This window comes from Sorex araneus, chromosome 3, assembly GCF_027595985.1.
Source record: "Sorex araneus isolate mSorAra2 chromosome 3, mSorAra2.pri, whole genome shotgun sequence".
Lineage (NCBI taxonomy): Eukaryota > Metazoa > Chordata > Mammalia > Eulipotyphla > Soricidae > Sorex > Sorex araneus.
In genome coordinates, this window is record NC_073304.1 from 11,878,671 (window position 1) to 11,906,301 (window position 27,631).

Sequence of the window (27,631 nt, forward strand, 5' to 3'; positions counted from 1 at the left end):
ACCTGGCTTTAATCCCTGGCACCACTTGTGGTCACCCAAACTCACCAGGAGTGATTTCTGAGCACAGAACCAGAAGTAAGACCTCCGCACAGCCTCGTGTGGCCCCCCAAACAAAAACAAACCAAAAAAGCTTTGATATGACATAGACAAAAGGGAAGGATCTAGTTTTCCAATGGAAATTCTTTTGCAATCTCTCTTATGCATCATCTTTCTTATTTTGCAGAACTACTGGGAGTGGTAACCTGGTAACGTGGGCTTCTCTTAGTGGTCTTGGTCCCCAGGAAAAGACCCTGGATAGTTTGACTTTTTTAACCTGGAAAAGAAACACCTCAACTTCGGAGTGTGGGCTCCTGGTTATCCAGGGAGTAAAGGCTGGTCCTGTGGTCAGGGGCCTCTGGGCCTTGGGTGTTTCTTGGGGGCCCTGATGCTTTTCCTTTTTTAGAGAAATGTATTTCAGGGACAGCAGTAGTAAGACATGGTCCCAAAGGTTTCGGTGGCAGAGGAAAATAAGATCATCTCTTAATGTCTATGGCATGTCTTTGTAAACTTTGAGGTCCTTTTTAGATCTCGTGGGGCAGTTGGAAGAACTCTATCACTTGCCCGAAAGTAGAGAGAGAGTTAAGAAGGAAGGTGCCTGCCGCAGAGGCAGGGGGTGGGATGGGGTGGGGGTGGCGGGAAGGATACTGGGGACATTGGTGGTGGAAAATGTGCACTGGTGGAGGGATGGGTGTTCCGATTATTGTATGACTGAAACTCAATCGTGAACACTTTGTAGCTGTATCTCACAGAAATTCAATTAAATAAATAAATAACTTTTTAGAAATGGACTCTATCACGAAGGACCCAGGGCTTCTAGAACTTTCCAACAAAGGCAGAGGCGCTGTGGCAATGGACTAGCTCTCTGAAGTGAGCCCTTGCTAGAACCAGACTAGAGATGACAGGCATCGTGTTGGAGCATCCCCTCCTCTCCTCTGCTCTAATCCTGCCTTCCTCTGCTCCTCTCCAGCTTCTAGAAGGACCCTCCCTCGAAGGCCAGCGTTCTTGGGAAGATGGAGGCCTCTCTCCCCTGCCTGTGAGTGAAGCAATGCTGACCTCTGTCTCCTGGACGTTCTGACTCAGGTAAGCAGGCCACCTTCCCCGGCCTTCCACCCCTCGAGGAAATGGCACGGAATCCATGAACTATCGAAGGTATATTTAAATGCAAATGGAACATTGATTGTTTCTTCACCCATTGGTGTCCTCCTCCTCCCTTCCAATCTTCTTAATGATCAATTGATGCAGTGATCAGACTGACAATGTGGTCAATGCCATTTAGACATTAAGATAATGGAAACACACGGCAGGGTCCATGTCTTTATTTAAAATTGTGCTGTGGGGCCCAGAGAGAACTCCACGGGCAGATGAGCTCAGGCTGTGCTTCTGCTGCCACGTGGTCCCCCGGAGCTTCCTGAGAAGCAGTGCACCCCCCCCCACCCCCCACCCCGGCCGGCTCCTCCCCAACCCAGGGTGTGGCCCCCAAACAAAGCAAGAACACAAAAACAAAAGTAGTAAAATTGTGCTGTGTCTCATGAACTCACAAAGCAAATGAAAGAAGCATTGCTGAAAAGATTTGTGTAGGAACTTATTGGGGGGAGCGTGGAAAGATGGGGGGGTAGTTAAGACACTTGTCTTGCGGCCTGCTGACCGCAAATACCTGCTCCTTCATATACTTTCCCGGGCACTGCCAAGGGTCACTCCCGAGCATAGAGCCAGGAATAGCTCCTGAGCACCACCAGGTATGGCCCAAATGCCAACGCCCACCTCCAAAAAAAAAATACTACTACTACTAATAATAATAACCTAGTTTCATCAAGAGTTCTTCTAAATCATTTTCTTTCCCATGGTAGCATGTTTTGCCTTGAATTATTCCAATGTTTCTCATGTACCTTTTGAGTCAGTGTTACTGAGTATCAGTGATGTGTTTTTGGAGCAGATGGGGATGAGGGATGCCAGGCATGGAGCTAGCCACACGGAGCTTATGGCTGCGCCAAAGACCCGGGAGTCACGCCTAAGAAAGTGACAGATGGTGTTGCTCAGTTTCGGGCTGGACCGGGTACTGGTTCTCTGGTTCAGGAAATGGAGCCACGGAGAAGGTTGGGATGCAAATTACCGGGGAAGAGTTTAGGGAGGAGGGGAGGGATCCTGGCAGGCTTTGTGACTGAGGCAGGAGCTGGAAGAGGAGCAGCAAGATCCAATGGATGGGGAGTGGGGCCTGAGCTGAGAGGACCATGGCTGGCTGCAGGCGCCCCGCAGATGTCCCTGGCACCTCTCCCAGCCAGAGGCGGACTGTCCTGCAGGTGTCACCGGGGGGGACACACCTGGCCTGCTACAGAGGGGCCTGGCGGAGCACAGCCACCAGCATCCTTCTCACCATCCCCGCCCGGCAGGCCTTCTCTGCTCCCTCAGGCCTGTCCTCCTCTGCAATCTGCCTCCCTGCCTTGTTTTTTTGCCTCTTCTCCCACCCACCAGCCCCCACCCCTCCAAGTTCCTCCTGGCAGCTGTGGCTGGACCAGACCCTGGGATGTCCCAGAGCCTCTAAGGTCAGTGCCGGATGGATGAGCTGCCACTCTGAGCTAAGAAAAGGCATTGCAGGACGGAAAGCATCAAGTGAGAACCTGAGTTTGGAAGAGATGCCGAGAGCCCCTAGAGGGAGTTTTCTGCAGGTCAGAATGCAGGGGTTGGGGGGTGGGGGGGACCTTCAGGCTGATGCCAGGGCCTGGGCGGGGGGTGAGGAGCCGCATGCCCTGCTCACTCAGGGTGGTCCAGCCAGACTCGCCCACGCCTCGCTCTTTTGGATAAAGCAGGGTGGGCTTTCACGACCCTGGGTCTGACGGTGCTCCGAGAGTTGCCTGCCCTAGCCACCCCCAAGCCCCACCTGGGCTTGCTCTGTGCTCCCGGGGCTCCCCTAGGCCCTGGGACCTCCCCAGAGGCTGAGCCCTGCCTTCCCAGCCCCCAGGGAGCAGAAGCACTAGAACGGCTGCCTGCATGGCTGCGGCTGGTTCTCCTCCCACGGAAGACTGAGCCTGTTTCACGGTTCCAGGCCACGCCAGGGCCTGGACACTTCAAACCTGCTGCTGCTGCTTTGTGTGTGACAGACAAGCCAAAAAAGAAAAAAAAATGGTTCTTTGCCTTTTTTAAGAAAGGCTAGCACTTTGTGCCTTATAGAGGTTCTGTGGAATTCAAATTTCAGTGGACCTACATAAAATTTTACAGGAACATGGCTTAGCTCATTTTCAGATTATCTGTGGCAGCTTTTGTGTTCGAAGGCTGAGTTGAAGAGATGTAGCAGGAGGCATAAGTGATTTACGTTCTGCCTATTGCAGAAACAAAAAATGAGCCACACTTTGGGATGGAAGATATGGCTGGCTGGTAGCATGTGAGATCCTGGATTTGATCCCTGGCACTATTTAATATCTCCCACCATCACCACACCCCCCCCCCTCAAAGAGTGCTACCCTCTGGCCTAGGCAATTGTGTGGCATTAATATTTGCAAAGTTGGAGGTCTAGAACGTTCCCCCTAGGAGGAGAACATGACTGAAGAAGACTGAAGAGTGAGTAGGATTTTCATTAGGAGAAGAAAGGAAAAGCATCTTCTAGATTGAGCCAGAGAACTGAGTTGGAATTTTCCATTCATCCATTTAACTTTCAATTAAATGTAGAGAGGACATTAAGGACAGTTTATTTCAGGAACCTATATATTAGGGTTGTCTTTAAAATGAGGCATCCAGGCTTCTTGAATTAACCTAAATGTTGAAACAAAGCACCACATTAAAACACAAGCTGCATTCCGGAATTTTCCCACTTTTGCTTGGCCCAAGCTGCAAACTATTTTATTTTGTTTTACTTTATTTGATTTTTTGGGCCACACCCAAAAAATGGTGCTTAGGAGTCACTCCTGGCTCTGCACTCAGGGATCACTCCTGGTGGGCTGAGGGGACCATATAGGATGCCTGGGATTGAACTTGGGTCAGTTGTGTGCAAGGCTTTACCCACTGCACCATCTCTCTGGCCCCAATGAACTATTTTATTTTATTATCTTTTTTTTCTTTTTGAGTCACACCCAGTGATGCATAGGGGTTATTCCTGGCTCTGCACTCAGGAATCACCTCTGGCAGTGCTCAGGGGGCCATATGGGATGCTGGGAATCGAACCCTGGTCTGTCGCATGCAAGGCAAACGCCCTACCCGCTGTGCTATCGCTCTAGCCCCTTGAACTATTTTTATTTTTAAACTTAATCAATATTTCATTTTAAATCAAGCAAGCAGTGAAAAGTTAACATTGAATAGACTACAGCATTTAATCTTGGTGATGTGTGCTCTCAATCTGGTGGGATTTGGTGGTATCGTTGAGTAAAAATTTCAGTGAAAATTGGAAATGTGGATCTTGTTCTGCTCCCCAGCAGAGCTAGCCCCGTAGCCATAGGAGGGGAAACAGTACTCTCCTGTACTGGGCAGAGTGATAGCACAGTGGGGAGGGCACTTGCCTTGCATACTGCTGACCCAGGATCAATCCCCAGCACCTCATATAGTCCCCCAAGCCCTGGGGGCTGGGGGGTTGATCCCTGAGTGCAGAGCCAGGAGGAACCCCTGTATACCTGTGGGTGTGGCCCCAAAATGAACAAATAAAAGTACTCTCCAGATCTCAAGACAATGTATTATTTTGAGGTACCACTACCCCCAAATTATGGTGCCTTCCACTACAAGGATTCAGACCAATCCCGTAACCACACCCGCTGAGCAGGGCAAGTCACGTGTGGTGATCTTGCGGGGAAGGAGAGAGGAGCCTGAGGAGGTTTGGGGGCAGCACTGCCTCTGTGGGTCTCTGTGGGAAAGCGTTTATTTCTCAGCACCAAAGAGTAAATAGGCCAAGGCTAGGTGGACTCGTGTAGTTTATCAAAGGCACAAAGAAGGTGTCTCAAAGAGCTTTGCAACGAACTGCAGGGTAGAATGGCTGCCCAGATTCTTCACTAGGGTATGAAATCCCCTCCCTGCCCAAGGGCTGGAGGCAGCATAGTCACAACATGGGCACAGTAAGCACCTGGAACCATCCTCGAATCCTCAAATGGCCCATCATAACACTCACTCTTCCTCCCTGTCACACTGAGAAATACCCCAGCACCAACCAAGGACCTGCTGTTTCCCAACAGGTCCTGTTTTGGGACTGTTGCTTGATACTGCTTATGGAGCTTTTCTTAAGAGGCAGACACTCTCCTAAGCTTTTGCCTAGGTGTTTTTGGTTTAATCCCCTAGGCAAACTTGAAATATGATAGCACTGTAGCACTGCTGTCCTGTTGTTCATCGATTTAGGTTGAGCGGTCACCAGTAACGTCTCCATTCGGAGACTTGTTGTGACTGTTTTTGGCATATCGAGTACACCATGGGTAGCTTGCCAGGCTCTGCTGTGCAGGTGGGATACTCTTGGTAGCTTGACAGGATCTCTGAGAGGGATGGAGGAATCAAACCCAGGTCGGGCCGCGTACAAGGCAAACGCCCTACCCGCTGTGCTATCGCTCCAGTCCAAAGTAAATTCCAACAATCTCATCACACTGCCAGTTAACAACCTTGCTTGGCTTTGAACCTGCTTTGTTTTTGTTTTTGTTTTTGCCTGTTGGGTCACACCCAGCGATGCTCAGGGGTTACTCCTGGCTCTGCACTCGGGAATTACTCCTGGTGGTGCTTTTGGACTATATGGGATGTTGGAAATCAAACTCGGATTGGCTGGTCGGCCACGTGCAAGGCAAACACCCTCCCTGCTGTGCTATCACTCCAGCCCCTAAACCCGCTTTTAAAAAAATTACCTGGGTCCCACCCAGTGGTAGATTGGAGGCTTTTTCTAGTGCAGCCTTCAGGGACCAAACCCAGGAGTGCTGCCTGCAAGAGCAGGCACTTCAGCCCTGAGTCGGCTCCCTGCCCTGCCCCAGCTTGTAAGCATTCTGACGGGTTGGTTTGCTGATCCTCAGCCACGTGGAGCCCCACTTCCCCGACCCTGGCACAGGGAGCACAGGTGGGCGGGTAGGAAGGGTAGGAAGGTGCAGAGCTGAGCGTGAGCCAGTGTGAACTCACTCCAGGCTTCTCCGGACAGCCAGGAGCAGGGCCCGGGCCGGCAAGTCTGTCTCTGACTTCCTGTCTGTCTCCTTCTGCTCCACCTACCTTGTCACTGATGTTCAGCTTGTTTGGAAGCTGAGCGCTGCTTTCTCCAGGAGGACTGGAAAGAGGATTTTGAAATCAAGGGTGGAATAGAGCGCCAGCCAGTGAAGATCTGCCGTGTACTGTTGATCCCAACCAGCCCCTTCCCGACACAGACAGCAGAAGGAATCCATTTTCAGGGAGTTTATTTCCAAATTTGTTTATTTATTTATTTTCTTAAAGCCACATCTGAAAAGCAGTTTGTTTGCAGAATAGCATCACATATTGAGTCATTCGCTCACAAGTAGCACTGTAGCACTGTCATCCCGTTGCTCATCCATTTGCTTGAGCGGGCACCAGTAACGTCTCCATTGTGAGACTTGTTGTTACTGGTTTTGGCTTATCGAATACACCACGGGGAGCTTGCCAGGATCTACCGTGCAGGCGAGATGCTCTCGGTAGCTTACTAGGCTTTCAGAGAGGGGTGGAAGAATCGAACCCGGGTCGGCTGTGTGCAAGCAAACGCCCTACCCGCTATGCTATGGCTCCAGCCCCTTACTCACAAGATGGCATTTATTTCCCTAGTTCCTGGGCTTCCTAATCAGTGTTCCAAGGAAGTCTGTGGGATCAAGGGCAGAAATGGACCAAGTGTGGCAGAACCATTTACTGAATTACTTGCTTCAGGGAACGCCCCACCTCAAAAAAAATAAAATTACACATGTGATTTCTAAATGTACAAAGGAAATGAAAGGAATTCCATTATGGAAGGGGAAAAAAAATGGATGGAAATTTCTCATCCTGTCTCATAAACAATATAGGAATAACTTTAAAGTCTTCTGCTTTAAGCATGCATTTAATTTGTGCTCTGGGAACCAAACAATGTTGCTAAGATAAAACATCCTAATAATGATTTATGTAAATTTATTTGTACAAAGTAATGGTGTAGTTGCCTATAGCAAATTGCCTGGAATGTGAAATGACATTTATGAGGTCTTCTCCCCCCACCCCCCTTTGAATGAATACAATGGAGAAAATGAAAGACTCCGGCAAGGAGAAAAGAAATTTGCGTTCAGGATGGAGTTGACGCTCCCAGAGACAGGGACAGCTGGACAGAATATAGGGAGTGCAAGTGGTCCCCACACTCATCACATTAGATTCCCAGGTGATGTTCTCGTTAATTAAGCCATTTTAAAGGCCGGGCCAAGGGAGCATGTGTTCAGTTCTTAAAGGCCAGGCTCTGTGTTCCGTGATCATAAATTGTTCCAACACAAAATCCCTTTCCCAGTAAACAGTGGCAAAACACCTATTTTCGTGGTACCCTGACACTTAACAGCCCAGAGTACACAGAGGGCAAACATAGTCTAATATGCAACTTGTTTCAGCTCCTTTACCACTGAGGAAAGTTAGGCTTGAGTCAGAACCGGAGCCCAAATGTTACTACACAGAAAGTTCTCCCAAGGACTGAATCACAGACCCAGAGGGAGTTTTCCTATTGAACAATCAGTTAACACTGTTGATGATGGCCCTAGGTGTTTCCCAGGAAGCTTTAATTAAGTGGAAATCCCCGCATAGGTAACAGAGAATTTCTGGAAGGAAGCCTCCGCCAGAAATGCCCAGTCTGATTTGCATAACCTGTAGTGTTTCGAAAAGGTCTGATCTTAGCACGTTCATTTCGGAAGGCATCACTTTTATTTTTCGCTCAAGAGCTTTCTGCTCTCACTCGGTGACTGCAGTGACTTCTGTGAAGTGGGTTAAGAGGTTAGGGCCTAGCGAGAGGGACACGGAGAGCCACAGATGTCAGGGAGTGAGATGCCAATATGGGCTTCCCTCTGCTGACAGAGGGGACAGCTCTCCTGCTCTGTTCCCGTATGTGAAGGCAGAAGAAGGAGCTGTGTGGGGCTTCTGGAGAGCTGGTCTTACTTCATTTATTTTTTAATTTTTTTATTTTATTGAATCACCGTGAGATAGTTACAAAGCGTTCATGTGTGAGTTTCAGCCATACAATGATCAAACACCCATCCCTCCACCAGTGTGTATTTTCCACCACCAATGTCCCCAGTATTCCCCACCCTCCCCAACCGCAGTCATCCCAGTCTTCATCCTGCCTCTATGGCAGACAGTTTCCCCCATATTCTCTCTCTACTTTCAGGCATTATGTTTTGCTCAAATTTTCCCACCACCATTTAGGCCTACCTGCCAGGGTCAGACGCTAAATAATTCATTTTCCATTGCTCATTTCGAATATCGTGAGAGCTCATGCGGCCACAAAAGCGGCCATGTGCTTCTGGAATTCTAAGATTGTAAATGGTTGGGTTCCAGAGACATCTCTGTAGGGCACTCATCCATTTTGGGATACAATTGGGCGTCTCTGGACCAGGGCTGTTTGTACGCTGAAATGGTGCCCGAAGGCACATTGTGGGCATGAAAGCCAGGCCATGAGCTGGCGGGGAGCTGGAGAGGGACAATCCAGCCCCTTTGCTGCCTTGTGGCCCGAATATTTAGTCCTGGAACCTGCATACCTGGGCTTTGCTTCTGGAAGCTCTTGGTTGCCGGGATTCCATCTGGAGTAGGCGGGGAGAGTGCACCTGCTGCATCTGGGATGCCCTGGTGAAATTGGCTCAGTATGGGGCCCGGAGAGATCTCTGGCACTGTAATGTCTTCCGGGACTCATTGATGTGTCCCTCTGGGCTTCTTTGGAATGCCATGACTCTCCTGAGAGAAGAGAGCTGTTTGTTTCCGTGGGTGGCAGGCCTATGAGGTAGAGTCACTACCTGTGGTACCCGGCCACTGTCTAGTTAAGCTCCCACATGGCCATGATCCAGAGATACACAAATGAGTCTTGGACCCGAGGAACTTGCTGCAGAGATGACTCTGGACTTAGCAATGGGCCATTTTTGCCAGGTCAGTCCAGTTGGGGGCAGGTGCCGTCCCTCTGCTTGCTCTCTTGGATTCCCGGGAGCTTCTATCTTCTAGAACTCAGCAAATAGCTCCAGGTATGAGCAATCATGATGGGAAACGCCAGGCCTCACGGGAGAGGAGAGGAGTTGGTCCTTCTCCTTCCCCCCACCCGGATGGGACTCTGAGATGATGCCCACATATGGCCACCGTCTACTTAAGCTCCCACATGGCCATGATCCAGAGACACACAAATGAATCTTGGACCTGAGCAACTTGCTGCAGCAATCTCTTCAGACCCTAATTATTAAACCTATGTATATTCTGCCATTTTGTATATATTGGGCTGGAGCGATAGCACAGTGGACAGGCATTTGCCTTGCACACAGCTGAGTTCAATTCCTTTGTCCCTCTCAGAGAGCCCGGCAAGCTCCCGAGAGTGTCCTGCTCACATGACAGAGCCTGGCAAGCTACCTATGGCATATTCAAGACGCCAAAATCAGTAACAACAAGTCTTACAATGGAGACATTACTGGTGCCCGCTCAAGAAAATCGATGAACAATGGGATGACAGTGCTACAGAATTCCTAGAGCATGTGACATTATATTGTATCCATAACAGCAATACAAAGCACATTGTCTAGCGTTGCATTTTCAGCAGGTATAAGTGTTGGTGGGACTGGGCTCAAATATCAAAGTTAACCAAAGTAGAGAATGAGAGTATTGTGCAAATTGTCTGCCACACAGAAAGGGGGAGATATGGAATGGGGTGGAGAGGGGAATACTGGGAGCTTTGGTGGTGAAAAATGTGCACTGGTGAAGGGACGAGCATTTGATATTGTATGATTGAAGCTCAAATATGAAAACTCTGTTACTGTACCTCACGGTGAATCAATAAAAAGGGGGGAAACTATTTAACTCTGTGGCAGAGAGATAATTCAGTGTGCTGAAAGCATGATTCGCATGTGGAGGATCCAGGTTCATTTCCTGGGGTCCCACAGTTCTCAAAGTAATGTTAGGAGCAGTGGCCAAGCGCTGAGCTGGAAGTAGCCCCTGAGCATCCCCAAACCAAAATTAAGTAAATATAAGATACTTTATCACTGTGTCACTGTCATCCCATTGTTTATTGATTTGCTCAAGTGGACATCAGTAACGTCTCTATTTGTCCTAGCACTGAGATTTTAGCAGCCTCTCTTTACTCGTTCTTCCCGGTGGTGCCGCATTGGAGGCTCTTTAAGGGTCAGGGGAATGAGACCCATCATTGTTACTGTATTTGGCATATCGAATACACCATAGAGAGCTTTCCAGGCTCTGCCGTGCAGACAGGATGCTCTCAGTACCTTGCCAGGTTCTCTGAGAGGGAGAACTAGGCTATAAGAGTTGGTGTTGTTTTATAGTCTCTGGATCTTGGCCATTGATGGGATTACACGGTGCTGGGGCAGTTCATGGGCATGGCTGCCAAGCTACTGGAAACTGGGGGGTCTGGGTAGAGGAGGCCCTGTCCCGATCCAAGCAGGCCTGGAGATGTCAGCCCCGGGTCCCACACACCTGGTTTCTTTTACTGGTTCCTTCATGTTTGAGGCTCATCCGAACATGTGGAGAGGGGCCTTGAGCATGGCTGTGGCTGGGTTCCGGAAGTCTTCAGCTGCCGGGGCTCCGCTTGGGGCAGGGAGGGAAACTCAACTCGCCCCACTCCTAGGGGCCCTGAAGACAGCCAGGCGCTGGGGGCAAGAGAATGCAAGGTACTTAATTCTTTTTAAATTCTTTTTAAATTGTATTTCATTTTTACTATGATGTACAGTTACAAATTTATGAACTTTTGTGTTTGCATTTCACTCACACAGTGATCGTTTACCCATCCCTCCACCAGTGCCCATTCTCCTCCACCAATGATCCCAGTATCCCTCACCACCCCTATCCCATCCCCCACCACCCTGCCCTGCTCTGTGGCAGGGCATTCCCTTTTGCTCTCTCTCCTTTGGGGTGTTATAGTTTGCAATAGAGGTATTGAGTGGCCTTCATATTCAGTCTATAGTTTACTTTCAGTTCACATCTTCCAACCTGATTGGATCCTCCTAACATCCTCTACTTGGTGGTCCCTTCTCTATCTGAGCTGCCTTTTCCCCCAGCATGTAAGGCCAGTTTCCAAGCTGTGGGGCAGACCTCCTGGTCCTTATCTCTACTACTCTTGGGTGTTAGTCTCCCGCTCTGTTACTTTATATTCCACAGATGAGTGCGATCTTTCTATGTCTGTCTCTCTCTTTCTGACTCATTTCACTTAACATGATACTTTCCATGTTGAGTCACTTATATGCTTAATTCTTTAAAAAAAAAAAAAATAGAAGAGTCACTACCCGTGGTAAGGCCAAGGTCTGAGGGCTGACATTGGAGCTGTGGGTAGGCGGGATGTGAAGTGCACCCGGGCCTTGTGTGCCCAGTGGAAACTGCGCTGGCTGAGCACACACGCTGGGCTATGGTTCAAGGACAAGGGGCCGGAACAGTGCGGCCGTCTCTGTATTAGGGAAGTGGTCCGAGACTCCCAGCCTGAGGCGGTGGGTCGTTGAGGTGAGAAGACCAGCCTGACTTTCTGGGTCCTTCCTTTCCCAGCTGAGGGACCCTGGGTGTCACTTCTAGGCTGCAGCTCCCTGGAAAGGAACATCAGGTATCTGAACCTCCACGTCCCCATCTGTGAAGGGGGAGTAATGGTCCTCCTCTTAGGGAGATGGTGTGAGAAGTCAGTCAGATCATTTTTTTTTTATTTTGCTTTTGGGGTCACACCCAGCGATGCACAGGGGTTACTCCTGGCTTTGCACTCAGGAATTACTCCTGGCGGTGCTCAGGGGACCATATGAGATGCTGGGAGTTGAACCCGGGTCGGCCGTGTGCAAGGCAAACGCCCTACCCGCTGTGCTATCGCTCCAGCCCCGGTCAGATCATTCTTTTTGTTGTTCTTTTTGTTTGGGGGTCACACCCAGCAGTGTTCAGGGCTGACTCCTGACTCTGCACTCCGGGATCACTCCTGGTGGGGCTTGTGGGATCCTACGGTATGCCAGGGATCGAAGCAAGGCAAGCGCCCGACCCGCTGTACTATGGCTCTGGCCCTAGTGAAATAACTCTTAGAAGTATCGTATAAGAATTCTTAGAAGTATTGTACAAGATACTTGGCACAGTGCTTAATGGACAGTGAAAACCCCATGATATGTCCCAAAGTGATGACCTTTGTTCTTCCTTGAGATTGTGTGGCTCGGGGCCAGAAGTGGCTTGAGCTCAAACTTTGCATGCGAGAGGCCACGTTCCACTCCTGTCACCACCTGCTTCCTCCAGCGCAAAGTGGAAGTAGCCCCTGACTTCCAGGTGTGGCCTGAAAATCAAGAGCAAACAAATGAAAAGGGTGTACAGTACTGACTGATCGTTGGCAGTGGACATTAACATGCATTTGATGAGGATCATCTAAAGAGTTTCTAAACAGGTTGTTTTCATGGCCTGAAGGGGAACGAGGGACATGGGAGGTACCCCTGGGTCCCCCCCAAGGCCCTTGACACTGACAGTCGTTGGCAAGCTGTTCAGGAGAGATGACCAGGCCTGTGGCTGTCGGGTGTCCTGGGAAAGGCATCGTGTGGCCGCTGTAGTGCAGGTCTCCAAGAACTCAGGAATGAGGCTAGTTTGTCACTTTGCCCTAATGCTTCCCGTCTGAACAGTCCCTCGGTGCTTGTGTCGTGATGAGACAGAGAAGCCTTTGGTCCTGGGTTCCTTCAGCTGCCATTCATGTCTTCTGCATGTGCGTCCTGGCCTTGGGGGGCCCAGCTCCTCTGCAGAAGGGGTCCCTAAGCTCTTTGGTGAGATTTCCTTTCCCTTAGAAGCATATAGCCTGCCGCTTTCTTATCGAGGATTGAAATGAATACGATGGTGAATGTTTATTTTATTTTTCGGAGGCAGCTTTATATCCCCTTAGAAAAGGTGTTTCAGAGAAATCCTCTGAAGACAGATAAGGACATAGAGAACATTCCCCAGTGAAATAAGAAAATCAGGAACACATCTCAGGTTGGGGATGGTTTATTTCAGGGAGCCCCACCACCCAGTGGCTCCTGTGTCAGGCCGCAGGGAATTCTGAGGGGTGGGGAACAGCCAGCATGCCCCAGGTGAGCGTTTAGATGCACCCACCCCCAGCCCAAGACAATGAGAAAAATAAGCTCCAGATAGTCAGTTCGATAAAAAGTCGGTCAATTACAGGGTCTGCAAAACTGTTTGGAAAAAAACAATTGTGTTGTTTTGGGGGGGGCCACACTAGACTATGTTCAAAACTTACTCTTGGCGGGGCTGGAGCGATAGCACAGCAGGTAGGGCGTTTGCCTTGCACGCGGCCAACCCAGGTTCGATTCCCAGCATCCTATATGGTCCCCTGAGCACCGCCAGGAGTAACTCCTCTGAGTGCAAAGCCAGGAGGTAACCCCTGTTTATTGCCGGGTGTGACCCCCCCAAAAAAAACAAAAAAAAAACTTACTCTTGGCTGTTCGCTCAGGGAACATTATGGTGGGCTTGGGAGACTGTATGTGGTGTCAGAGATCAAACCCAGGCCGGCTGCATGCAAGGCTAGCACCCTACCTATTGTGCTATCTCTCCAGCCCCTGATTTTTAAATTTTATTGCAGTGTAAAGCGTTATCATTTGGGGGGAACCTCCTGCACTGGGTTTTTGCCCCTTATCCATAGCGGTGCTCTCACTGGGTCCCCTTCTGGACCCCCTCTACTGGTGGCCACGGGTACAAAGCCTTTGACTTGCTGCCCTTTGAATAACAAAAGGTTAGAGAGCACTGGAAACAGAGCAACAGCCAAGCTTCCTTCCTAAGGAACAGGACAGGAAAAAAAAAAACAAACAAAAACCACAACAAGCGGTTCAAAAGATGGAGTAGCCATCTGTCCGTGGCACTGTGGGTCAAGATTCCCAGCTTTGGGGCTGGTGAGGCAATACTCGCCTTGCATCAGACACCCACCACCACATGCCCCCCGCCAGCATCCCTGGAGGTCCCCGAGTACCACATCCTGGTCTGGATAATCCCGGACACTTTCGGATCGGGTTGAGCAGCCCTGGACGTCTGGAGCACTGCTTGGAAAATATAATCATTTCCAAAGCCAAGATACACACACTTGTTTCCTGGTGGACCCTGGCTGGTTCTGGGTCACCCAAAATGCCATCTTGCATGAGCTCTTTCCCTGCCCTGGAGGCTTGTTCTCTGGCGTAGGTGGGAGGGGCTCCCCAGAACTTTTGCATGTTTACCAGGAATTGTGTCATGAAAGTCCAGACTCAGAACCATGCTCCTGGTGTGTGTGTGTGTGTGTGTGTGTGTGTGTGTGTGTGTGTGTGTGTGTGGTTGGGGGGAAGTTGGGACAGTGCAGAGGGAAGCAGAGCATAGGTGATACCTGTGTGTGTGTGTGTGTGTGTGTGTGAGTTGGGGGGGAAGTTGGGACAGTGTAGAGGGAAGCAGAGCATAGGTGACACCCCTGTGTGTGTGTGTGTGTGTGTGTGTGTGAGTTGGGGGGGGAGTTGGGACAGTGCAGAGGGAAGCAGAGCATAGGTGATACCCGTGTGTGTGTGTGTGTGTGTGTGTGTGTGTGTGTGAGTTGGGGGGGGTTGGGACAGTGCAGAGGGAAGCAGAGCATAGGTGATACCCGTGTGTGTGTGTGTGTATGTGTGTGTGAGTGTGAGTGTGTGTGTGTGTTGGGGGGGAAGTTGGGACAGTGCAGAGGGAAGCAGAGCATAGGTGATACCCGTGTGTGTGTGTGTGTGTGTGTGTGTGTGTGTGTGTGTGTGTGTGTGTGAGTTGGGACAGTGCAGAGGGAAGCATAGGTGATACCCCTTAGTTCAGAAGCTCGACTTAAGACTCCAAGGACAACTGGACTCAGAGCAAGGCCTCGCTCAGGGGGAGGAAGACCTCCTGCAAGGTAGATTCCCCTGGAAGGAGAGAGTCCCGCCCACCCATCTCATGCCCGACAGTCCCGCAGAGCAGGTGTGCTTCTGACACAAGCGTCACTCCAGAACACAGGGAAGTGGCCTTGGAGCTGCTGACTCGTGAGTGACACTTGACCCCCGCAGGAAATGAGTCTGTGAGATGAGCACAGCTGACGGAAATGGGGCCGAGGCCCGTGCTGGAACCAGGGAGGCTTCGTGCACTCTCCCCTGAAGGCCGTTACCTCACTCTGGATACATATTTCTCTGGGTGGATGAGGAGAGACAGGAAATGGGCTGTAGGGGCTCCCGGACAGTTCAAATTACCCTCCCAGTTGGAGTTGACGAACTTTTCCTGGGCGTAATTTCATCTGGTGAGTGGACGCTTCTCAGTCTTGGGGGACCTGGTGGGCAATGTTGAGTCTTCTTTGAGGATCTTCTATCTTCTAGAGAGTTCTATCAGAACCTCGACTGGAAAGGAGGTCAGAGCGATAGTACAGCAGGGAGGGCACTTGCTTTTCATACAGCTGATCCAGGTTCGATCCCCAGCATCCCCTGTGGCCCCCTGAGCACTGGCAGGAGTGATTCCTGAGTGTAGAGCCAGGAGTCACCACTGAGCATTGTTGGGTGTGGCCCCCAAACAAAAACAAACAAAACAAAAAGGTTAAAAAATCCTTTTCTTGTTTCTTTCAGTCCATGAAAATAGGTACTAATGCAAGTTTTCTGTAGAAATCATCTTTCAGCAGACTATAGATTGAACACGGCCACCCAGTGCCTCCGTTGCAAGCCACAACACCCAAAAGGAGAGAGAGAACAAAAGGGAATGCCCTGACACAGAGGCGGGGTGGGGTGGGGGTCATCGGTGGAGGAGAATGGGCACTGGTGGAGGGATGGGTACTTGAGCATTGTATGACTGAAACACAAGCATGAAAATATGTAAATCTGTAACTGTACCCTCACGGTGATTCATTAATAAAAATAAATAAGTAACTAAATAAATAATCTTTCAGAAAGCAGGCATGCCAGTATTGGAGTAGTACAGTACATGTGCCTATGTGGCTATTATGCCATTCTAGCAGGAGTCATTGTTTTCTTCAGATGTAGAAATATCAAAATTCTCCCTGTTGTCACCAGTTCTACTTTTATATTGTTCAGGCTCTCTCCCTTTTGTAGTCATCTACCTAGCCTCTGGATGTGTGTGTGTGTGTGTGTGTGTGTGTGTGTGTGTGTGCTTAACTCAACAAAAACTGTCAACAAGCTACTATTTGTTTTCTTAAACAGCTTGAGCGAGAGATGTTTGGCATGATTGCCGGAAGTTGTTAGCTTATCACTGAGCTGTCCTGATGATTCTTCTGATTCAATTTGCATTGCTCACGATCATAATTATGACTAACATAAAAAGAATGCGAGGCTTGTATTTGTATAGTTCGTTCATTAATCATTTAATTGACTATTATATCCAAGTGGTTCTGCTTTTTACATACATCAACGTTCTTAGGCTGTGGACACCTCGGAGAATCAGAATTTAGGGATCAATTGTGAGACCTGGGAGCAGGGGCATAGGTGGGAGGCAGGATCTTTGGCTGGTTGTCTGTGACCCCACATATTTATTTCCAGGCACTTTATTTATTTGCCAGCAGTGACACTTTAACACCATAAGACATTAGATTATGGCATAGTTATTTTGACCACAAAAATGACTAGATTGGTATGATTTACAGAGGAAAAGAATAATGATGGCTACAAAATAAATCTGATCCAGAATGAATGACTGAATGAATGCGTGTCTTCATGTAAACAGAATCTGTTCTTTAGAAATCTGAAGGTTTCAGTGTCTACTGCTTAGCTAACGTTCCTAGACCACATTGAATTGTGTCAAACCTACTTTGAAATCCAACTTGCGATAGGAAACCGAGTTTGTGTGTTTTTGTGTATTTTCTGTTTGTTTGTTTCCTGTTTGTGTATTTCTGTTTCTCTGATTGGGGGCCACACCTGGCAGTGCTCAGGGCTTATTTCTGGCTCTGCACCAAGGAAACACTCCCGGTAAGGCTCAGGAACCATATGGGGTGCCAGGAATTGAATCCAGGTCAGTCACAGGCAAGGCAAGTGCTTTCCCCACTGTACTATTTCTCTGGCCCTAGGAGCTGCATTTTAGAACTCTGGGTTCACAGAAGAGACAAAGCTCACACGGGGATTCCCACTGGGTTACATCAGCCTGAGTTAAGGGGTGTGGGTTGAGTGTCACAGAGGAAACCTTCCATGTCAGGGATTCAAACTAGTATGTTTTTGGGTTTTTTTTAATTAATTAATTTACTTGTTGAGATTCTGTGGTTTACAATGCTACTAATAATGATTTTTGTTTTGATTTGTTTTGTTTTGGGGTCACACCCAGCGATGCTCAGGGGTTAATTCGGGGTTAATCCTGGCTCTGCAGTCAAGAATTATTCCTGGCAGGGTGCTCGGGGGACCATATGGGATGCTGGGAATCGAACCCAGGTCAGCCATCTTTTAAGGCAAACACCCTACCTGCTGTGCTATCGCTCCAGCCCCAAATAATGATTTTTTTATGCATATAATTCCTGCAGCAAACCCATCACCAGTGCACCCCCCTCCCTCTCCTAAGGATCTCATGACCCCTCCCTCTCAGCTCCTCTCCCACTCAGTTGTATGGATCAGTTCAGTTGTGTTGCCTCTGGCTCTTTGTTGCTCTTGCTGTATGTCTTTAAGGTCCACATCACAAATCACGAATCACGAAATCCCGTTGATCGTCGATTTCTCGAGCAGGTTCAGTAACCTCTCCATTCGTCCTATCCCTCAGATTTTAGAAGCCTCTCTCCACTCGGTCTTTTCAACGATGCCGCACTGGAGGCTCTTTCAGGGTCAGGGGAATGAGATGCAGCTTGTTACTGGCTTTAGCATATGGATACACCATGGGAAGCTTGCCAGGCTGTCCCATGTGGGCAGGAAACTCTCAGTAGCTTGCCAGTTTCTCCCAGAGGGAGAAGTAGGTTATAAGATATCTGGGAGCTTGCTTTTAAGTCTCTGGATGTTGACCGTTGTTGGGATTACACACACCTGGGTTCCTCTGCCTGCACCTTCATGCATGAGGCTTGTCCGAACGTGTGGAGAGGGGCCTTGAGCATGGCTGTAGCTAGGTTCCAGTGGTCTTCAGCCGTCGGGAGCTTGCTCGGGGTGGGGAGGAAAGCTGGAGCTCATCTCCTCCGAGGGGCCCCAGGGAAGACAGCCAGGCATGTGGGCAAGAGACTCTCTGCCAAGGTCCACATATGAGAGATTATTCTGTGTCCCTTTCCTCCTGGCTGACTTCACTTAGCATGATACCCCCCAGTTTCATCCATGTTGCTGCAAATAGCATGGTTTTGTTCCTTCTGAGAGCTGCACAGTATTCCATTGTGTATACAGAATAGAACTCCTGTATGATCTGGTGATAACCACTTAGTGACATCTATCCCCCAAACTCAAAAACATTTATTCGAAAGGATATATGCACATCTGTGTTCATTGCCACACTTATTACAAGAGCCAAGACATGGAAACATCCCAAACGCCCAACTCCAGATGAAAGGACTTGGAACTGTTATCAGGACGCCCCTCTCCTCTGCGGGTGGTGTAGTTGGGAGTGTAGGAGAGGAATCGGGGGTTATGGGAACCAAGAGCTCAGTTTTACCATTTTCCTTTGGGCAAGGGGTTGGCTTACTTCTAATTAAAACTCATGTCCTGTTTATAATAAAGAGCCAAGCTTTTGTTGTGAACGCTAAAGGTACAGACACAATCTCAATGCAGGTGACACCCTTTGACAATGAGTTCATGACCAGTTTGAAAGAAGAATAATCTGGCATGTGTGCTACCCAGGCTGGCTGATTCTGGGATCACAGATCACAGCACCCACTCCCAAACACAGGGACACAGAAAATTGACGGTTTATATCTTGCTCACTCTGCATCACTGTTGAGTTCACTGAGAACTCTGCTCTGTATGATTCTTGTCATCCTCTGTGGCGGTAATGGAACATTCTCCTGTCTCCGTGGCTGAGAGATGGGATAAAGAAAACATGGAAACACAGGCAAGCTCCTGACTTCTTCAGTAATGACACATATCATTTCTATTTTCACTTCATTGATCAAATCAAGTCCCATTGCCAAGCCTGTGCTCAAGGTGGTGGAGAAATAAATATGTCTGTGTCCTGGAAGAGAAGTTGAAATGTCTGAGTGTCTTTATGAAGTCCCACTTATATGTCAGAGTTTTTGAGATTACCTAGACACCTAGCTCAAGGGAAGCCAGCAAGAAATGAATCAGAAAGAGAAGGACAGACATAGAATGACTGCATTCATTTGTGGAATATAAAATAACATAATATGGGACTGACATCCAAGGACAGTAGGTACAAAGGCCAGGAATAGTGCTCCATAGTTGCTCTCATGAGCTGGGGGAGAAGGCAGCTGGGATAGAGAAGGGGTCACTAAGTCAATGACGGTTGGAGGAATCATTCGGGATGGGGATGTGTGCTGAAAGTAGATCAAGGACCAAACGTGAAAGTCTCTCAGTATCTGTATTGCAAACCATAATGCCCAAAAGTAGAGAGAGAGTATGGGGGAAATTGTCTGCCATGGAGGCAGGGGGAGTGTTGGAAAGTGGGAGTATACTGGGGACATTGGTGATAGAGAATGTGCCCTGGTGGAGGGATGGGTGTTTGATCATTGTATGACTGAAACGCAAACATGAAAGCTCTGTAACTCTATCTCACGATGATTCAATGTAAAAAATAAAATAAAATATGTTTTAAAAGGTTGATTTAAAAAAAAGGGAAATATCCACATTTTGTTAACAAAGAATATGTTGTTTGTTTATGCTTTGAAATTTGTTGAATATTAATAAAAAACAGTTGAAGCAAAAGAAAAAAAAAAGAAAAGGAAACCAGCAAGAGTAGAACTTCTTTTTCTTTTGGGTCAGGCCAGGGGGAAGTGATGCTCAGGACTTAAACTCCTGGCTCTGTGCTCAGGGATCCTGGCGGCCTTGGGGGACCGTCCAGAGTGCTTGGGATTGAACCAGGATCTGCTGCGTCCAAGGCAGGCACCCAACCTGCTGTACCCGAGCTCCAGCCGAGAGAGTAGAATTTCTGGCATCCTTCCTTCAGAATAGACTGGTCAGTGGGAGGAAGGTTATTCCCCTCCTCAGTGCTGCCCTACCGGGGACTAACTCGAGAGGCGGCCCAGGCTCTGTGTCCTCCCGTCTCACTCAGTCCTCTGCCACTCAAATGAACGCTCCGTGAGCCGGCCAGGGAGAGGCCGTGGGCAGCCCAGCCAGCAGCACCTCCCAGCACCCCCTCCGCAAGCTCCTCAGTGGCCACGGCCCATCTCCTCCCTTCTCCGGCTCTCCCAGGGATGGTCCCCGTGTTGGAAGATCATCCTCTCAGTTTCCTCTTCCTTCCCCTTGGTCCGTGTCTCCAGCAGAGTGATCTCTTACTGGCTTGGGGAAGCCCTGGTGGCCCTTGCCTCTGTCTGTCCACGCTGGCAGTCTCCCCCCACCCCCACCCCTGCTGCTCCCAGCACTTGCTCAGCGCCTCTCCCCCCCCACCCCACCCCACCCCCGGAACAAAATGTTTGGGTCTGGATTTGGGTTGTGAATGCAGTCGATTCCGTCAGGGCCTTGGTGATGTTCTCCAAGGCCCCACGGGGAATTTGTATCATTACAGAGCCAGCGAGTTCAGCTCTCTGGAATATAGGCAGGCGTTCAGAAGGAACAGAAAAAATAGCTGAGGATATAACAGCCTTCATCAGGGCACTAAACTGGATGTCAGTCCTAGCTGACGTTGTGCTTTGCTTTGTTTGGGCCACACCTGGTAGTGCTCAAGGCTTCTTCCTGCCTCTGGGCTCTGGGGTCACTCCTGGCAGGGCTGGGGAGACCACCGGAGGTGCTCGGGACCGAACCCAGGTCAGCCACGCACAGGGCAAGCGCCCTTCTTCGTGTACTGCCTCCCCAGCCCCTGGTGTTGCGGTTTTCTTGGACTCGTCCTCAGTGCTACTTAGGAACTGCTCCTGGATTGGTGCTCAAGGCTTATTTCTGGAGGTGGTCAGGGACAAACCCAGGCAAGCCTCTTGGATACAAGACATGTGGCTTTCAGCTGCCGCTTCAGCCCCTGGTGTTGTATTTTGTTTGGTTTTGGGGGGCCGCGCCCAGCTGTGCTCAGGGATCCATCCTGGCAGCACTCAGGGCACCATCAAGGGAGCACGAAATTGGCTGCATGCAAGTCAAGCACCCTGCCCACTGCACTCTCTCTCTGGCCCCCTGTTGTATCAACATTTTTTTTTTCTTTTTGGGTCACACCCAGCAATGCACAGGGGTCACTCCTGGCTCATGAACTCAGGAATCACCCCTGGCGGTGCTCAGGGGACCATATGGGATGCTGGGATTCGAACCCGGGTTGGCCGTGTGCAAGGCAAACGCCCTACCCGCTGTGCTATCACTCCAGCCCCTGTTGTATCAACATTTCTCAGTCACTTTGCTTTTATCATTGAGAACAGGGAGGCTGTGAGTGGTTCAATGGTTTCCTTCAAGTCTCAAGGCTCTGAGTAGTAGAATAGGTTCTTAGGATTGGAGACTTAGGAGGATAATCGGTGTTTATGATGGTGGCAGGAGAGAAGGCAAATGTGGTACTGTACTTCACACTTATTTTGTAAGGAAGTAGTAGAGAAATATGCAATAATTATAGGAATCCCTTCAAAATAGCCACCTTTGTTTTAAAATTCTAGTGTGCCAGAAATATCCATTCTCTGAAGAAGTCCAGCAAATGGAACTAAGTTTCCTGCTCTGCCAACAAATATGAAGTTCTAGGAGTTTTGCTGAACATCTGGTTTTACTGGTACATAAATAGATGCTAGTGGAATTTTTTTTTTTCTGCACCATCAGGAATAAACATGGACTCAGACTGGGTCATGATCAGCCTGGTTCTGGCATGTCAGGGTGGAAGGCCCCTGGCTGGAGACATGTTTTCAAGAATAGCCCATCAACACAATGACAGCTTTATACATGGCCGATCCGGATTCAAATCCTCTGTCCCTCTCGGAGAGCCCAGCAAGCTACCGAGAGTATCCCGCCCTCACGGCAGAGCCTGGCAAGCTACTCGTGGCGTATTCGATATGGCAAAAACAGTAACAACACGTCTCACAATGGAGACGTTACTGGTGCCCGCTCGAGCAAATCGATGAACAACAGGATGACAGTGACAGTGACAGCCCATCAGCACCACTGAGGCCAAATACTTCCTGTTCCTTCCTGGAAGCCAATGGTGGTGACTCATGAACTCTCACTGGTTACCTTGGCTTCCAGCTTTCAAAGCATGACCAGCCTCCTTGACTGACAGTCAGGGGCCCGAGCAGGCACGTGCCCTCTCCACCATCCAAGGGAGACAGAAAGAAGCGGGGGGCTGCCCCCCTCCTTCTTTTTTTAATTTAATTTTTATAAAGTAGTTCACAATATTTGATTACATTTAATATTCGAACACCAATCCCACCTCCATAACACCTTCTCAGCACCATATTTTGGATGTTTCAATCTCGAACCCCAATTCCTGCCTTAAAGCAGAAATGAAATAATTAATTTTATATTGTTTGTTATGAACAAACCACAGAAAATGGATCCCCAAAACTTTCTTTTAAGGAAAGTGTGTAAAGATTGTTGTATTTCACCCAGGGGCCATTAAACCCTTCTATAAGATATTACTAACATGTTGTCAAGGATTGAGTCTTATGTGTCTTGTGTGTGTGTGTGTGTGTGTGTGTGTGTATGTAAAAATATATTTCCCTCTAAGGTTGGTTGCCTTAGAGGGAAATCTATTTTCTCTTTAAACCCCACCAAATGTGCTGCACTACTCTAGGAATATTAGTGGTGTGAGGTATGACATGTCATGTGGCTGCATTTGTGGCCGCGTGGCCCAGGAGAAAGTTGGAGACCGAGCATGTGAAGAGCTGACATGAGCCTGGCGGCGGTTGAGTTCTGGAGGTTCTTGCTGCCCCCTCCTTCTAAGGCCACAGTGCCAGCAAGAAGCAGATCAGAGCCCCTGACCCTGTCACCGCCCCCCTCCGCCCCCCCACCCCCCGCCCCAAGCCCCTGGCCTTTCTGTAGGCACTGTTCAGGCTTGCGCAGGGCACCAGAGCTGGTTAAAGGAGATGCTTTCCTTTCTCCAAAGAGTGCGGCTCCAGTTCTAAAAAAGAACAGTCCCTCTCAGGGCTGGAGAGATAGGACAGTGGGCAGGATGCCTCCTTGCATGCAGCTGACCCAGGCTAAGGCTTCTCTGCTGAGGATCCCTCTGAACCCTGGACGTGTTCTCCTTTAAGAGCCTCATTCCCCTTCAGAGGGAGAAGCCACCCGCCCAAGTCTGAAGCTGAGGTGGAGGCGGAGCTTTCCCACTGGGCATGGGATACCCCCCGGCACCCAGAGCACCTCCTGCCCACGTGCGTCTTTTCTTTTTTTCCTTTTTGGGTCACACCTGATGATGCTCAGGATTTACTCCTGGCTCTGTGCTCAGGAACCACTCTTGGCATTGCTCGGGGGACCATATAGGATGCTGGGGATCGAACCCAGGCCGGCCTTCCTGCAAGGCCTCCCTGCTGTACTATTGTTCCGGCCCCACCACGTGTGTCCTTGACTTCAGAAGAAGACAGGGTGGGCTGCTGCTGTCCCGGCTCCTGCTGGTACTGTGGGGGTCCCAGTCCCGAGACCCCCAGGCTCAGGTCCTCTGAAATTAGTGCAGGGTCCAACTTTCAACCAGAATAGAGGGACCCTGAGGCCTCTAAATATCTCACCTGCCAATTAAATAGTTCTCCCGCTCAATCATGCTTTAAAGAGGTTTGAATCTGAGCATCTAGGAGGTCCTATTTGTCACTGTTTGCCTAGCAAATATTCAGAGGCGTGAGAATTCTGTATCTGGGGACTGGTTGAGAAAGAGTTCAGGGCCGGGCCCGCTGCTGCAGTGTCCCAGGAGCGCATTTGAAAATACCGAGCACAATCGAGGTGTGAAGAGGCAGCGTGTCTCACCCTTAGGAGTCGCCGGGCCGAGACAGCAGAGCATGAAACAGGGTGAATGGGACTCTCCAAAGCGGCCCGTCTCTGCCCCCGCGCTCTGCACTGGAGCCATGGCCTGGCGACCCGTGTTTCTTCCTGCACGTGGCAAGTCCCTCCACAGGCGTTTAGAGTTGGGCCAGGTGGTGAGAGGTCTCTGCCCAGCACACCTGGGCAGGTTCAGCCCGGATCACAGCTTCTCTGCTGGAACAGGGCTTGGCTCCCTGGGATGGCCTCATTATAGCCTTCTCCTCCCTCCCTCCCTCCCTCCCTCCCTCCTTCCCTCCCTTCTTTCCTTTTTCCCTCCCTCCCTTCCTTTTTACCTCCCTTCTTTCCTTCCTTTTCTGCATCCTTCTTTCTCTCCTCTCTCCCTTCTTTTCTGTCCTTCCTCCCCTTCCTTCCTTCCTTCCTTCCTTCCTTCCTTCCTTCCTTCCTTCCTTCCTTCCTTCCTTCCTTCCTTCCCCATTCCATCCCTCTCTCTCTCCTTCCCTCCTTCTCTCCTTCCTTCCCTCTCTCCTTCCTTCCCCACTCCTTCTCTCTTTTCTCTCTTCTTTCCCTCTTTCCTTCCCTCTCCTTTCTTTTCTCCCCTTTCCTTCCTCTTTCTCTCCCTCCTACTTTCCTTCCTTCCTCCTCTCTTTCCTTCCTTCTTTTCCTCCTTCCCTCTGTCACTCCTGAGCACTGCCAGGTCTACTCCCCCTATCCCCCCACACCCTGTCCCTGTAGCCCTGTCATCCCGTTGTTCATGCATTTGCTCGGGCGGGCACCAGTAATGTCTCCATTGTGAGAATTGTTGCTACTGTTTTTGGCATATTGAATACACCACCGGGAGCTTGCCAGGCTCTGTCATGCGAGCAGAATACTCTCGGTAGCTTGCCGGGCTACCGAGAGGGACAAAGGAATCGAACCTGGGTCAGCCACGTGCAAGGCAAACGCCCTACCTGCTGTGCTATCGCTCCAGTCCCCCTTCCCTAACGGACAGCTCTGGGTCATTAGCATAGGGCTGGAGCAGCCCTGAGCACTGCCCCATGCAGCTCAACCCCTCCCCCACCAAAAGGAGCTGTGGGCAGTGCCAGGGTATGTTCAGGGGAAATGGTCTGGCCTCCACCTTCTGGTGGGGAGACCTCTTGCACACAGGGTGAGAATCGGCTGCTTCTAAGCGACCCGGCCCGCAGCCTTTAAAGGAAGGGACAGCAGACAACTCTAGCGTCAGGCCAGCTGACCTAGAAGTTCGTGAGCACTTGGGCCCACCTTGCTCGGCTGGAAGATCTGTGCTGGGTAAGGTCTCGTCTCCTCTCTTCCACAGTACTGTGTGAGCAAGGCAGTTGGTGTGGCAGGAACGTGCCACCGGCTACGGCCTGGTCCCTCGGTGCCTCTTTTCCCAGTGTTGGCCACGGCAAGAAATTGGAAAGTGATAGCACAGCGGGTAGGGCGTTTGCCTTGCACGCGGCAGACCAGGGTTCGATTCCCAGCATCCCATATGGCCCCCTGAGCACCGCCAGGGCTAATTCCTGAGTGCAGACCAGGAGTAACCCCTGTGCATCGCCGGGTATGACCCAAAAAGAAAAAGAAAAAGAAATTGGAAAGTGATTGTCATTGATCACTCCGTTGATTTGCCCATTGATCTCTCCTTCTGAGCACCGAAGGCAGAGACTCCTGGCCACACACCCTCTCGAGGTCACCTCCCGCCCCAAGACTGACGTAGAGCTACAAGCAGCTCATTCATTCACTCCGCACGCCTACCACTTGGCTGCGAAGGGCCTGCTTGCATCTCGTTGACATTTGTGGTACACGGAGAAACTGGACAGTGGATGCCATTTAGATGTTTCCTCCAAGTTTTCTGAAGCGGAAGAGGGGTGCCTGTTGGTTATGGGGTCCACGTTGATGCCGCAGCACCCTTGCCCTAAAGGACTTATTCCCGTTTCATTGCAGCACTTAGCACTTGGCTGTGACCTTTCGAGCTTGCTGTTCAGCGGCCGCAGCCCCTGTCAGCCTCGAGCTTGCTTGGCTCCACCCGAGGCCAGGGAAAGTGGTGTGACTCTTGCTATCTCTTGGAACCGCACGCATCTGAAAAACAAGATGTGCCTCGGCAGGAAGGAGCGTGGCTCTGTGGAGTGGGGAGTGGACAGTCTCCCTGGGAGGAGGCCAGCTGCAGGGCGGCATGTCAGATGACTCCTGGCCCTTTCCAGCTTCTCTGCTCCTGCTGGCGCGTGACCGTCCCCAGCTGGCTGCCGTCCCATGCAGATGTGCACCCCATTCGCCGCCCACGTTGCAGCTGTTATGTGGGGCCTGGGGCCTGAGTCGGAGTTTGCAGCCCTCAGCTGACATGGGCACGATACTGCCCACGCAGGCCTGTGCCTTCCCAGCAAAGGGCTCTGGGCTTGGTGCTGTTGGACCTGCTTCTGAGTTCAGCCTGCACTCACAAAAAAAGTGTGAGTGCGTGCATGCATGCATGCCTGCATGCATGCATGTGTGTGCGTGCATGCATATGTGTGCATTTGTGTGCGTGTATGCATGTGTGCATGCATGAGTGCATGTGTGTGTATGTTTTGTGCTTGTGTGTGTGTGTGTGTGTGAACTGCTCTTTTTCCAGCTGCCCCCCTTGCAGAGACCCCCACCCAGGTTGGAGGAGCCAATAGACACTCATAGCCAAGAACTCTCTACCGCCCTCTGGGTGGGGCCAAACAAGGCACTTGTGTGGCAGGTGCCAGGGGCACCGGGGAGAGCTGGACAGGGTGACAAGCTTCAGGTCGGTTCCCTGCCCCACCCTCTGCAGATTTCAGACCAAGTCGCTCATTGCACCAGACCATGTCCCCCATCTGTAATGACGGTGGCACTGGGCTTATAATCGCCCGTTTCCCTGGAAGCAGATATAGCCTCCCAGGGACCCGGAGGTGGTGTTTTGGGTGCAGAGGTGCCTCTGTGCTGACTCAGAGGGCTCTGTGTTTGGACCCGGCGGCTCGGCAGGATCCTCAAGGAATACTGAGACTTTCCAGGAGTTCCCTCTTCGTGTTGCAGGACGCAGGGGTGGTTGTCGGGGGGTGGGCAGAGATGCACACACTTGGTTGTGGGAGCAGGAATCCCACCCAGCAGGGCCATTCAAGGCTGCATTTGGCACAGTGGCCCGGCTCTGCCACTGGGCGGCATGTCATGTCCCCTGATTCTTCTTCCTCCTCTCCCCCTCCCTCCTTTCTGCTTTACATAGAAAATGGAGAGTGCACTACTGCTTAGGTACAGACACACACACACACACACACACACACACACACACCCACCCACACCCTATGCTTTTTTATTTTTGGTGGGGGAGGCAGACTCGGCAATACTCAAGGGTTACTCCAGGCTCTGCAGTCAGGAATTACTCCTGGTGGTGCTCAGGGGACCATATGGGATGCCGGGGCTTGAACCTGGATCAGCTAGATGCAAGGCAAGCGCCCTCCCCACTGCTGTGTTACCTCCCCACCCCCACCCTTTCTTTAATGGACACCATGCCCTACCGCCCCCCTCAGAGAGCCACCCAAGACTTTGTCCTTCTAAAATCTGGAGATTCCCTCCAA

At 50.3% G+C, this 27,631-nt stretch overlaps 1 protein-coding gene across 7 annotated transcripts in view; it reads left to right on the forward strand.

Moving 5' to 3' along the window:
* Positions 1-27,631, forward strand: part of FOXN3 (forkhead box N3) — a 407,334-nt gene that overhangs the window by 125,532 nt on the left and 254,171 nt on the right. For all 7 annotated transcript variants that reach the window (XM_055133774.1, XM_055133773.1, XM_055133780.1 and 4 more), the window contains one exon: positions 1,007-1,119. The gene's annotated coding sequence lies outside the window, so the exon portion shown is untranslated. The remainder of the gene's footprint in view (positions 1-1,006; positions 1,120-27,631) is intronic.